The sequence below is a fragment of the Pecten maximus genome, chromosome 3 (assembly GCF_902652985.1).
Source record: "Pecten maximus chromosome 3, xPecMax1.1, whole genome shotgun sequence".
Lineage (NCBI taxonomy): Eukaryota > Metazoa > Mollusca > Bivalvia > Pectinida > Pectinidae > Pecten > Pecten maximus.
In genome coordinates, this window is record NC_047017.1 from 43,439,949 (window position 1) to 43,455,381 (window position 15,433).

Below are 15,433 nucleotides of genomic sequence, written 5' to 3' on the forward strand. Positions count from 1 at the left end.
CCCTTACTCTAGTCAGTCTATCCCCTCATTACTCTAGTCAGTCTATCCCCTCATTACGCTAGTCAGTCTATCCCCTTACTCTAGTCAGTCTATCCCCTCATTACTCTAGTCAGTCTATCCCCTTACTCTAGTCATTCTATCCCCTTACTCTAGTCAGTCTATCCCCTCATTACTCTAGTCAGTCTATCCCCTCATTACTCTAGTCAGTCTATCCCCTCATTACTCTAGTCAGTCAATCCCCTTACTCTAATCAGTCTATCCCCTTACTCTAGTCAGTCTATCCCCGCATTACTCTAGTCAGTCTATCACCTTACTCTAGTCAGTCTATCCCCTTACTCTAGTCAGTCTATCCCCTCATTACTCTAGTCAGTCTATCTCCTCATTACTCTAGTCAGTCTATCTCCTCATTACTCTAGTTAGTTTATCCCCTCATTACTCTAGTCACTCTATCCCCTTACTCTAGTCAGTCTGTCCCCTCATTACACTAGTCAGTCTATCCCCTTACTCTAGTCAGTCTATCCCCTCATTACTCTAGTCAGTCTGTCCCCTCATTACTCTAGTCAGTCTATCCCCTTACTCTAGTCAGTATATCCCCTCATTACTCTAGTCATTCTATCCCCTTACTCTAGTCAGTATATCCCCTTACTCTAGTCAGTCTATCCCCTTACTCTAGTCAGTCTATCTCCTCATTACTCTAGTCAGTCTATCCCCTTACTCTAGTCAGTCTATCCCCTCATTACTCTAGTCAGTCTATCCCCTTACTCTAGTCAGTCTATCCCCTCATTACTCTAGTCAGTCTATCCCCTTACTCTAGTCAGTCTATCCCCTCATTACTCTAGTCAGTCTATCCCCTTACCCTAGTCAGTCTATCCCCTCATTACACTAGTCAGTCTATCCCCTCATCACTCTAGTCAGTCTATCCCCTCATTACACTAGTCAGTCTATCCCCTCATTACTCTAGTCAGTTTATCCCCTCATTACACTAGTCAGTCTATCCCCTCATCACTCTAGTCAGTCTATCCCCTCATTACACTAGTCAGTCTATCCCCTCATTACTCTAGTCAGTTTATCCCCTCAGTACTCTAGTCAGTCTATCCCCTCATTACTCTAGTCAGTCTATCCCCTCATTACTCTAGTCAGTCTATCCCCTTACTCTAGTCAGTCTATCCCCTCATTACTCTAGTCAGTCTATCCCCTTACTCTAGTCAGTCTATCCCCTCATTACTCTAGTCAGTCTATCCCCTCATTACTCTAGTCAGTCTATCCCCTTACTCTAGTCAGTCTATCCCCTTACTCTAGTCAGTCTATCCCCTCATTACTCTAGTCAGTCTATCCCCTTACTCTAGTCAGTCTAACCCCTTACTCTAGTCAGTCTATCCCCTTACTCTAGTCAGGCCCTGTTCAAGGCGTGTAACAGAATCAACACGGGTAGATATTCATCAAGTGATACAGTAGTATATTTTTTTTATTAGGCGGATTTTTGCCTGTTAAGGCCAGTTAGACAGTCGTTATACATCATACGGAAGACAGTACTGATATACACGCCGCGCTGAAAGTAGCGACATTCCTTCATGTTATCAAAGCGGAAGGTTCCTTACAGATATGGATGCCGATTTGCAGACTCATCAATCAATCCGAAGATTAAATCAATGTGTCCATCACATTGTTTTGTTTTTCACTTGTTAGAATTCAAGATAATTGCTCAATCTGAATCCAGTGTTTAAGAATCGATATTAGTGATCATCATGTCTCCGCCGCGACATTCAACGACACAAATTAATTAGTACATACTGACAGTAGCACAAGAAGCAAACCTGTTAAATTGAAATTAATTTTCTTTCGATTTTGCTATAAGAGGTTGTTCACCACAAACCATGTGTTTTAAGACTTGCAATTACAAAATACTTTGGGAAACTAATCTTAACTTAACACATGGTAGACGGATTTCACATTGTGGAACCTGCTTTCTAACGATCACCAATCCAACACAAATCCAGATTTGTTTGTGCCGACTCATTGAGTCCAGTAGTAATCAGGCTGTAATACTATAACACACCTGTATCTAGAAAAGATGTACGGAAATGTCATCAGGGAACGGCGCGGGTGTCTCATGTTATACAAAGAATAAACCATCAGCACATGAATTTGCATCACTGAAGGACCCTTGTTGATATCAGAAAGCAAGCAAAGTCCATCTCATACTGGAGGATAGCAATTAACACCAGCAGTTCATAACCAGATCGGCCTTTACATTATTTTGTATTTTACACATAGGACGTTTGAAACCAACAGTTGTCATTGGACAGACCAGAACGTTACAGAATGATAACAATCAACATCAGCTGTCCATTTAGAGTGAACTCTATGGTGTAAGTGTAGTAGAATGAAATGGCCCAATATTACATGTATAACACAGGTACCTTATATAGCGTTCCAATCGGCACGTGAGTACTAGTATATCATCAAAACACTTCACTTAAGTATTTTTTTTTTTGGTATAGAGAGTCTCGGTTGACTTTTTGTGGGGAAAGGGGGTGGGGGCTTTGGCGTGTGGCTTGCACATTTTTAAGTTGATTCTCTGCCACTCAGCTGACGGAGCATTCTTCTTTGGGCTCAGGAGGTATTACAATGTATACCAAGTTAAATTCAATAAATCGTTTTTTCATGTACCATATGACTTACGAGACTAAGTAGAATGAAACGGAAATGATACGATAAGATACTGATAAAAAAATTAGGAATTAAGACAGGTCAAACGCAACAAGCATGCTTTGAGTACTTGTAATACGTAGAAAGATGAATGATATATACTGTATGAGTTATGATGTAATTGTGTTTGAATTCAATATAAATGCACTAAATGCAATGGTTAGCTTATTATACAGCTTATGATTAGATACCTTGTAAGTAATATGCTGTTTGTATTCAAAACGAAACAGGTGTTTTCCTGCAAAACTGTTACATAATATAAATTGTAGTTGGCATGCGAAACATTCCAATATGTGTATTTACATTTCCTACACATTTATTGTTGATGAAGATAATATTTCGAGGTAAACAAAAAAGATTAATTACTATCAACATAGTCTCTTACAATTAAACTGGGAAAGCATAAGTTGTAGATATCCCTAGATATATAACTCTGACTAATAATGACGAGTAATCTCACCTACAGTCGGCAAGGTTTATATAAGGGCACTGTCATGTAAATGTATATGAATATTACCTTATATGGGCGTATTAGTACAATGTAGACGCATTAATAACGCATTGGCGTGTAGCTATATATAAATGCCACAAACTCAAACCTCCATCTATAAATAGAAAATTTCCATATCAATATTACATTAAATAACTTGATGCATCGGTCTGTTCAATTTATCACCGATATGTTTTAAAAATGAATAGCCTTGTTAGGATGAGAGCGAGAGAACAACATACGTCTTTCTCACTGGCATTGGGCATCCCCACTTGACTTGTACTACTAGTTTAACCCCACACAAGCAGGATTTGCATGCAAACCTAGTGTATACAGCAAAGATACGGCAAAGGTACCACTTACTCCAACTTTGCTTCATGCTGTAACTGGGGAAAACAATCGGCAGGTTGCAATGTTGTAAAAAAGCACCGATGGTCACTACCAGTTAGTTATATGATCACACGTGATGTCTGAAGATTGTGTGTACCATCAATACATTAATGATATTAATTTTCAAAAAAAGATGTTTTTATTATTGGAGCCCGACTTATCAGCGCATTTTTTATAGAACTGTTTAAGAGTATATACGTTTTACTGCCGCCGAACAATAAATGTAGCATACAGAGACATTTTCTACGCCAGATATGGCCCGGGTTACGATACATCAATCAGAATATGTGGTATGGTGCGCCACATATCTATGGTTGCAGTATAAAAAAATTATATACATTAGCTATGATATTGGGCACTGCTACTTTCTGGATGCCATATCATCCATACTGAACCCTTATTTGCCTTTGTCACGTTATGAATCACATGATTTGATACAGTTTGTCGGAAGTTTATCGATCACAGTGCCATATCTCTAGTCTTGAAATTATCCTAAATGAAGCCACACATGATCCGATAACCCTTTTACAAAATGACAAGGAAGTAAAAACATATTTGGTAAACATTTGATTCATTGTAACTAATTGAAGAATGACAATTTGGTAACTGTTTACAAATCCATTTCCCTTTTGCAGAAAATCCTGATGATTTTTTTGGTTATAAATTGCATGACTGTCCGATTACCAACAGTTTTTTATGGTGAAGTTAAGCATTCCTTTTACAAACGCGGAGATTGTTTAGGCGCCCTTCCTAGGTATTAGATTGTCTGAACCATTTTGCTGGCGTTGTACTAGTCATTCGAATACGATCAGAGATTTAGGTCTGCATCGATATACACGCCTTCCATCTATTTCTATTGACATATTCCTTATTCCCTGATCAATCATCAATTTTTATAGCGCTTATTTTCAGCCCTGTTTGCCAAGACTACCACCACTTACCTTGTTTATGCAGTATGTGACATTGTGGGCTATACAGATTCTATAAATCGATGTTCCTATCGAGATCAGTTATATAACCTCACGAAGAGCAAAGAAGAGGAAGTTCAAAAAGATACGTCAACGTCCAACAGATATCCGGAAGTATTACTGCATTAATCTCTCAACAAACCGCCTCGCTATTTTTACCCCAGTGACAGATTGCCTGTATAGATGACTTAATGCCACTCCTTCTCTTTCTTGCTTCCCTCAACAACGATTCTAGTTTACACGTAATAAAATATTCCCTGGGTTGGTTTCATTTGCATCTTCTAAATTCTGTTCAAATGTTCGTCGGTATACTAAACATTAACGGAAGTTATGAGATGGGCAATAATTTTAGCGATGTATTTCATTTTTAATGTCTATCTTGCTCTCTTTTATGCTTGTCGATATGCCAAGTGGTTCTCTTTTCACGGCCGTATTTCTCATTTTTAGAATTCAGCGTAATCCGGATTTGACATAGATATACCTGGTCTTATTCCCTTAGTCCGTTTGCAATTGCCTCCATGTAATTTGATATGTTCTGTTAATATTTTACCCTTGTTTTATCTATTTTGAACTACAGTTTCGTTATTACATTGTATGTCGGTGTTCTCTGTTCTCGCATGTTTGCGTAAAATAGAAGCAACCTCCGCCGTATATTAAATTGTTTGGAGTTGCTGTACCGTGTAGATGTGATTCTGTAATTCATATTGATAATTTTGTGGACTGTAACCCTGTTATATGACTGAGGAATTTGTAATATTTAACTACCATCAATACCTGACTTCCCATTGTTCTGTAATGTCTTTAAGTTATCACTAAAACAGATGATACCTACTTCAGAACAAATCGGAGACATATGGCTATATTGGTTTGCTCCCTCTGATACTGATAATGTAGCCGTTATCGCTGGTCAGATAGACTTTTGACTGAGTATAGATCAATATGCACATTACGTGTCAGAGGCAATTTATGTGATTCAGATCCTGCTTTACAAACCTGCACTTCTGCTAAAAAAATGACACTCTTAGTCTATGCAGTGAAAATGTTTCATTTGTATGTTTTTGTCGACAACCGTGTGCTGCGGCGGACAAATTAAATTTACTATTCCAGAGCTCAGAGTAATGTATATTCATTATAGTCCTGCCGAGTGGTAAATCTTTGATCAGAGGGTCTTCAATATCCGTCATTTATGAAGTAGTTTGGCCAACTTTCCCTATTTATACTGATGCAATACTTGCCTCGGGCGTTTTCATATTGAAGACGTTCATAACTCTCTTTCAAATTGAATTTCGTTTTTTCGTTGGCTGTGTCAATATTAAGTGAGGATTCCTTGTAGAAGTATGATTAGAATTTATGGCAATGTCAATATGAGTTCCCCGTTGAATATCAGGAGTATTTCCATCATTAGCTATTACACTGCCGGTATTAACTGTACATGCACATATGGCAAAATAGCGTACAGCTAATACGAATTACTGTAAAACCAGCGAGGAAGATAACCAAATAAAGTATGTTATTTTTCAGAATATTTTACGATCAATAAGAGATTTTCGAATTTGATTTTGTACATTAATATTTCAATAATGGACAGAGTAACAAGTCTATAAGAAATCTTAATACAAGCAGAACAACAGATACAGGGGAATCTTTGTTTTAACATAACAGTAAACACAACATCTGTTATCAAACAATTGATGTGTGATAACTCTTCGATGATGAATATAGGATCATCTTTGTTCAGGTGTATTGAATTAGGACGGGGCTTGATACCTTTTTCAGGTGTACTGAATTAGGACGGGTTTTGATATCTTTTTGACGCATACAATGAATAGAGAAACTTTCGACAATTGAACTGAATCTATATTTCGATTTGCTTGCACAAGCTCTTGCTGTTTGCTGTGCATGTAAATTATCTCGGTTGCCACAATCGTAGAAACAAATAGACAAAGCCAGTAGGGAAACATTACATATTTACAGAACGATATGGACAACAGTGGATGTGTCGGTAAAGAATGCCCTATCTATTAGCGCATGTCGTTATTTAAATGATATCCGATGATGATTTCATAACAGATCCGAAATAAGTTGCGATGATAATATCATTGAATGACATCATTGTATGGCAAATATGTAACGCTACCATACTTAATTTGGAATTCATCTCGATTTTCATGGCGACATTACGATCTCACTAACTCATCATCCGAGTTCCATAGATCATCAGTTTAATTCACTCCGCCCTTACAATGTCAATATATGTGCAGATGTACGTTGACTAGATTAATCTGTTACCGGCTGTCAACCTGGTGCTCGTTACATATATGTTTGTTCATATTGAAATCATTATAGTTTGGGTTCTCTTTAGATGACAATCAGGCACCAATGGATGGGTTTGTTATTAACATGTCGCGATGTCATATTAAAGCAATAAAAGGTTATCAAATTGTAAACAAAATCAAAATTACAACTGAAAATCGATGGAGCAATAGAAATTATGAACATATAATGGTGTAAGAGTCAGCTCACTTTAAATAAGACAATGTGTTTCGATTAGATAACTCGACATGGAAATTTAGCTTGAATTCAAACAACGTTCTCAAAATGAAAATAAAATTGGTTACAATGGCACCAACAAGCATATTCACAAAAATCAAACACGTGGGACTTCATAAAGCGTGAACTAACAATGTTAGAAAAATGTATATGGCCATGACAAATATCATTTTACCGCCTAGATGATATCAATATTCCACACACCAATGATAGCCCGGTGACAGGATCTATACCCATTATATCCTGATACAGGAATCTCATTATACATTAAAATGTTAATGTATATATACTAAAGTCGACATGCTTACTATATAAATGGTGTTGATGCGGTTTGATACTCTAGATTGAAACTTTTATCATTTCATTAAGAACATAACTATACTTCTAAATGTGTTAATGTCACATTATTTGGGTTTGATATTGGACCAGAGACATATATACAGAGAGATTAGTAACATCGCTATTTCCCCGTACACGTAGTGGCTCCCTTTATTCGTGACCACTCAAGCATATCCCTTATCGAGAGCGTCCTGTCTCCTATCAAACACACGCGAGCGCAGGTAAATCGGGCTATGCGCATGTGTGTATCGTAGTATTGGAACTTATTCGACATGTTCTTGTTAATCCGCCATTACGTCAGACCAAAACATCGTCATTTTAAATACACACAGAAAGCACATCGTTTTATTTTGGCCACTACAAAAGTTACCACATTAACCAAAAACTATCTAACTTATGGGATATAGTCTTATTGGTCATGCACATTGTTGCCATTTATCCGTATTTTCTAAAATCCATTGGGTCCTTTCGACATGTCCAAGTTTGTAAATAGCCGACATTACGTCAGACCAAAACATCGTCAATTTTAAACGCACACAAAAAGCACATCGTTTTATTTAGGCCACTACAAAAGTTACCACATTAACCAAAAACTATCATACTTATGGGATATAGTCTTATTGATCATGCACATAGTTGCCATTTATCCGTATTTTCTAAAATCCATTGGGTCCTGTTCGACATGTCCAAGTTTGTAAATAGCCGCCATTCCGTCAGACCAAAACATCGTCAATTTTAAACGCACACAAAAAGCACATCGTTTTATTTTGGCCACTACAAAAGTTACCACATTAACCAAAAACTATCTAACTTATGGGATATACTCTTATTGGTCATGCACATTGTTGCCATTTATCCGTATTTTCTAAAATCCATTGGGTCCTTTCGACATGTCCAAGTTTGTAAATAGCCGCCATTACGTCAGACCAAAACATCGTCAATTTTAAACGCACACAAAAAACACATTGTTTTATTTAGGCCACTACAAAAGTTACCACATTAACCAAAAACTATCATACTTATGGGATATAGTCTTGATTATCATGCACATTGTTGTCATTTATCCGTATTCTCCAAAACCCCATAGGGACTTTTCGAAAATTGGAGATTCCCGCCGATCTTTCCTGCGTTGTGCTTGACTTTCATACTCAAAATACAAACACTTGGACAGCAAATTGTGATATATTTCATATTGATGACACTTCTGCACTTTGATATTAATAAAATTAAAGCACATAATTGGATCTTGGTGATGATTTCAAATAGAAATAATCGATAATTATGTGTCTGGTTTTCAAGTTTTCTCCAATATGGCGTCTAGTGAAGACTGAACCGAGCGACCGTAAAGGATTGTGGGAAGGTCAGGGGCCACTATGTAAACACAAGGGCAAATAGAGAGCTGCCAATCTCTCTGTATATATGTCTCTGATTGGACCAATGAAGACCCATTCAGTTTAGCCGTTCCTTCTGTTCACAGTGGTCGATATGCTACTAGCATATGTCTTATTCCTGTTCTTATAAGTCCTTATAAAAACAAGAACAGTATACCAACAGATGGATGAAAACACTAACTTTGTCTGATATCAGGTAGATGTTTCATATCATTGTTCCTTTCATTCAGGCTGTATTTCTTCAAAGAGCAGAGCATGGGCATGTATCATCACACTGGTAATAAAAATAGCATATAAAGTCACCGTTTATATATACGTAGATATCAAAGGCGGGTTTATTTTCGACAGGGATTTGCGCCGGTACATGTATTATGATCAAGATGATCTTTTCAATTAGCTCTTCAAGACGCGAATCTTCTGACAGAGGGCTTTGGTTGTGAATATATAACAGCATTAAGCTGATAAGTGCGTCCCACGGGAACTGATGCCATTAATATACATTCTAGTCATCGCTTTTCTGATCCATTTGTAGTCAGTGTGTTTCGCACTGTAGGTTCTTGTATGAGTGACCTAGGTGATCACAGGAATACATAATTATTACAGACAAATACTACAAGGTCTGTGATATACTTAATGAGGAAAACTTCTTTTCTCGACCAATATATAACTAGAACACCAAAATACTTTTGGAAGTAGCCTGCCCGGCATAGTTGATGGACCGAGTTTTATTTTCAGCCTAGTTTTGATGCATGTGAATGTGATGTATACATTCACAAATGTATAGATCAACTCCTCTCTCATATCGCGCTATTAGTATAACACATTATCTATTTATCTTTAATAAACACATGCATACAGCCTATGTTTATACAACATCCAGAGTTAAAAACGAGAGATGAAACTCGATAAGACTAGACCTTGTGGAAACCTGTCACAAGGACAATTATAACAAGAACACTTTTGTTGTTTCTACCTCGACTATCTTTTACAGACAATACTTTTCCCTTTACTATTGATAAAAAACAAACGATGTTCTACCATGCCGATCTGTCGCAATAATGACCCTTCATCACACCTGCATTCCTATACATCACGTGTACATTCACACAAAGTCCATCTACCTTGTCGATAACCTCAACTTACGAAACTCTCTGACATATCTATCCTGCTATACTGCTTAACGCAGGAAAGTTACAGTCTGTGAAATGCTTAATGAAGAAACCTCTTTTCTCGTCGGACAATACATAACTCGAACACCAAAATACTTTTTGAGGGTGACCTACCCGATAGACTTGACAGAATACAACAAGGAAAGGGTGGTATTCTGAGATTCATCCTGACATTTAAAAATATGACTTGTTTTATAAAAAAAAAAGGGGGTTAAAAATAAGATTTGTTGTCTCTCCAAAGTCCATGCCTCTTCCAACATCGCTCAATCACTGTGAACCTTGCCGCCATTACTGCACCTAATGTTCTCAATGACTGCAAGCTCATATTTACATTTCCACACAACCCCTGTACAAAATTATTTCTCTGGTCCTTGTGTGTATAATCGGTTTATCGTTAGTACTAAATCATACTAATCCTTAGACCTATAAGCTGGTTTCAATAAGGAAAAGTCCCCCGACTTCAAATCAATCTACATTTTCTACTGAAATATATCGCTTCGGAATACTGATCGGATGCTGATGTTGTTATTCCTTCAGTTTTTAACTTGATAGGAAACAGTAACAAAATATATTCGTAAAGGGAAACATCAATGCAACTGCTCACCTCATCAAATCTAGAAATAAAAACCAAATGAAACTTAAGAAGTTCATGGTTAAATCTCTCAAGACTAAAATATCACTCCAGTTTTCATATTTCTCACATAAATTTACAATCGACCTAGACGTCACAATATCTCTTCTCACTACAAGCACACTGTTCTTTCTTTTACATGATTCCAGTAAATTGGTTATCTAATGATTGACACATCTCTCTGACTTTGTCAGCCTACTTAATACTGCCATAAACCGCTGACTGTATAACACTTACTGAACACTTCTTGTCTGTCAAATCTGTCCGATACAAGGCCACATGCACAGGGTTAGCTGGTATAGCTTTACCTCCTTCAGTATTTATGAAACGCTCCTCGATTTCATGTGTTTGGACATGCTGCTGGCCAATCAAGTTATCTGTGACCACGCAAGGTTTAGATATGTCCGTTTAACAGCTTCCTTCGGGTTTCAGTCTGAAATCGTAATGAAATTATAGGTTTTAATACAGAAAACCACGCAATTGAATTTCAATTTGATATGGCCATAACTTCCGTCGTTGCCTTTTCCCTTCTTTGATACTTCAGAATCCAATACCAGGAAATTTTTTACAAAGTCAACATCACCAGTCTAACAGTGTACTTTTACCCAAAAAGGAGCTGACTGTTGCAAAGAGATTAACATTCCCATTGTATTTATCTTTCCTTATGTTATTAATTATTTTGAAAATCAAACGAGGAGGTGGAACCCACAAATGCAGGTGTGTCTGAACACCAACATCTTGAATTAAGCTTTTCACAATTAATATTGTAATTTGAAAACCTGTCAAATTTGCTTACCCCAATTATAATCCAGTGTTTTAAACGTTTTGTAATTTAAGCAACAGTCATCGCTGTCTGAACACCTGCTCAGACCATCTGAATTTATATTTCTGTCTCTGCTCATCCATACCGGATTTATATAGCACCTATTGCTATATCGCGATGGTCTTTCCGTGTAAATCAGCTCACGTGCTGCCCTTCTGTATGATACTCCGACCGGAACTCTTCTCTTTTTCGATTTTTGACCATTGGATCTACCATGTCTAATTTCCTTTCTCAACCACATACCTACCGTTTCCGTCATCCGACATATCGGTGACTATTCATGCATGCCATTTTCAACTTACTTACGAAACTCTCGGGCATATATTGCTTGCTATACTGCGGAACGCAGGAAAGTTACATTTTCTCTGTATCATCTATGTGGAATAAAGTTATAGATAGTTGATATCAGTGGTTTGGGATCTTAAAGAAGGCTGGGGATCTTTCTCGATTTCCATTGTTCGAGAATGAGTGACACAATCGATTACGTCCCCTTAACTTACTTCCGATGCTCGGGGCGATGTAAATCACTGAGTATGACCTTTTAACCTCATCACGGATTCACTATAGTGTATGTCATGATGTATGTCACAGTGTAAGAGCAATCCTAAGACACTGACTTTCCAATTTTCCCCCTCCAATACTAGGTTCTGATTAAGTAGTGTGGATTGGTGAGAACTACAGCAACAAAACGTTTGGGAAGGTGTCCTTCTTAGGATGTACACGTATACGATATAAAACACAGGCGACGACTTTCCATTGTACAATCAGTGGATATATCACACACTTAGACAAATACGGTAAACTGGGAGACCATGATAAATAAATTGATGTATCCTCCTTGATACCAGTTCTATGGTATATCATTACCCGTGTTACTACATCGTAGAGAATACATAAAAGGCAGCTAATTAATTTATTTAATTTAAGCTTATGAAAACTTACGAATAATGACTAATAAAAAAACTCGAGAATAATAATAATAATTTAGTGTACTTTTATTATTGTTCCATCTTATAACGTTTCCCCAGTTTCACCAGTTCTAATTTTTGTTCTTGCGTTGCGATTCTAAGTAAGAGGTAAGCATCTTTAACATGAGATTAGTTATAAACATAGATATATATAATTCTGGCTAATCTGATTGGTCAAACTCAATTGTATAAACCTTTCCCTTGCAAACTACTTTACATTACATTGAACATTGTTTTATTAATGCTTTGATTTGTGTTTTAGTTATTGGCGAATTTTTACATCAAACTAATGTGGGTTTTTTTTTTTATCTTACTTGTGGAAAATCTTTACTTTAAAAAATGCTTTGTTGTGTCAGACTTTTTTTATTTGTCTATAATTATAATCAAATGTCACCTATGATGACCATTTTCAATGTATGTATGTATTGTGTTATTCTTAAGTTTGAGGAACATAAAGAGGCATAATGATATACTGCTTGAACAATGTAAGCCGATATCACACAGTTTCATACGTCAGTTGTTATCTTCACATACAGGTGTGAATGTCCGATTAAGCTAGCGTAAAGTAGTCAGATTCCCAATGTCGAAGATCTTTGAACATCACTCCTAGCGCATGCCTAATACGGGTGCCATGTTTTATCAGTGCCGCTATGGAGTGCAACATGTTTGGCGGAAGCACCAGACGAGAAAACCGGATATTGTACGGTATGGTGACCAGTGTTGTTTTCCCTCATATTGCAGACCTTAATTACATCACCCACGCTTTCCACTCCGATTAACTCGTAGACGTTCGAGTGAGATTCGATTAAGACCAGAATTCATGGCTGATTTTGGTGATATTATACACTCAAGCTATCAATCGCAACGGGGACATGACGGCGTTACCCTCAGGTATGAACACAAAAAGATAGCTTACCGTATGTCTGTTAGGTACTTAATCATACCAGGTGCAATGATGCGTACACAAACGTCCCAATCAATTATATCGTCTACTGCACCACGTGATCGGCGACATTACGGACGGACCAACTATATGTCTGCATTACGGCAGTGAGTCAAAAATCATTATATCAATGATTGTATATACTGTTGGAATATAATTTTATTTTATCGGTGACTGTATAATGTTAGAATGTAGTTTCGTTTGTTTTACTATATAGATGACGTCCTGACCGCCCCCTCAGTGTACAAAAGACACCTAAGTGAACAGCATCTTTACCGTGATATTAAATTAAACAATTGAGAAGTACAAACAATGTTATTACGAATATTCTTTTTATGCATATAATACACAATCATTATTTCATTAACACGTAAAAACAGTAAAAAGCTTTTGTTTTGCTATTTACAAGTAGATGTTTACTTACTGTATATATACTTTTAATTCGAAGGAAATGAAGATTTTATGTAATGATAATCCCCTCGCCTAATTTGAAGTGATTCATTCGTGTGCTGAATAAGGATGAGGGATTGCTGTCTTCGATACACATATTTTTAAAGTCTAAGATGCATTTTGTAAGAGATTAAAATAATAACTGACACATATTGAATACTGAAGGATCGATTATGTTATGATTATCAGCAGTTTCTGACCGGAATGGACCAAAGTGAAGTTGTGTTCAGTATGAAAGATAGGTGAATGATGGACGTGATCGGGGAATAAATACTCGGTCTAGTGAAGCCTCGGCGCGTGTAGGTCTAGTTATAGTAGCGAACTGACCGCATGCCCTTCGGTCCTGTCATAGCGATGACGAATATAACTAAATAAACATCACATTGCATGCCTATCTACCAAACCGCAGCGGTTAGGTCGGAGTCACCTGAACTCACCACCAGATTAATCGCGCCAATAAGCTTCGTTTTGGCGCCTTTTTGATTAGTTTTTTGGTTCAAATTAAATCCAGGGATATTATAACTTTCGGACACCGTTATTGTCTCCCACCAAGAATTTGTTCGGGAGAAATTGCATCTTGTCAATTTTCCGTGTCTCCACTAAAGGAAGTGGAAGTCGTGATTTGGATCCGGATCCGGAGATAATTAAATGACGATGTCTGCGGAAAGCCCGGAGAATTTACGGAATATATTTAATGACTGTGTACGTAGTGTTTTGTACTCTTGAGCAGCGACCGGAAGATAGGCCGCCGATAAAACATTTCAGCTCACACCTTCTTAGCCACACATCATATATACCTCAGCACTCCCTGCTCCAATCAACACCTGTTCATACATCTCTAATTACACTACACTGACACCCCTTTGTAACCACAGTGCTATATCCGGGTCACACCGATATCACAGTCAGAACTTTACCATTAAACCAGTCATTTTGTCCAAAAATGGCAAAATCAGAGAATAAGAACTTATTCTTATGTAATCGGATTTAACACTGAACACAGAAAGTTCTAGGTTCAGGGATGGCGACCAAAGTGCTGCAATAGTTTTCCAAAACTCCAATGAGAAGACAAATGGCAGCTATTAGTCACTTTTTTTCTAGTTGAACATATTGTCTTTTGTAGTTTAAAAAAATATATAATACGGTCAGATAAAGTATATAGCATCATTTGTGCTTGTGTATATACATTGTATCGACACTTTAACACTAGCCCTCCACCACTGGGTTGCGAGTTCGAAACCTACGTGGGGCAGTTGCCAGGTACTGACCGTAGGCCGGTGGTTTTTCTCCGGGTACTCCGGCTTTCCTCCACCTCCAAACCTGGCACGTCCTTAAATGACCCTGGCTGTTAATAGGACGTTAAACAAAAAAAAAAAAAAAAAAACACAAAAAAACACAAAAAACAAGTATATACATTATTAAATACTATTTTTATAAACTTTTAGTCTCCAATTAATGTATGCTGTCAAAATAAAACAACGTACCAATAAGAAGTTTCGTTTTAAAGATGTCATGAAGACGATCCCGAAGCCGACTCATGTATTACCTAGTCTGTGGATTATCATAAAATAGGCTACATTTTATATGTGTATGTGGTGGATTTTTGTAACTT

General features: G+C 37.2%; 1 protein-coding gene across 1 annotated transcript in view; it reads left to right on the top strand.

Moving 5' to 3' along the window:
• The window catches only part of LOC117324285 (neuroglobin-like), a 91,864-nt gene that overhangs the window by 61,073 nt on the left and 15,358 nt on the right, over window positions 1-15,433 (top strand). The window lies entirely within an intron of this gene.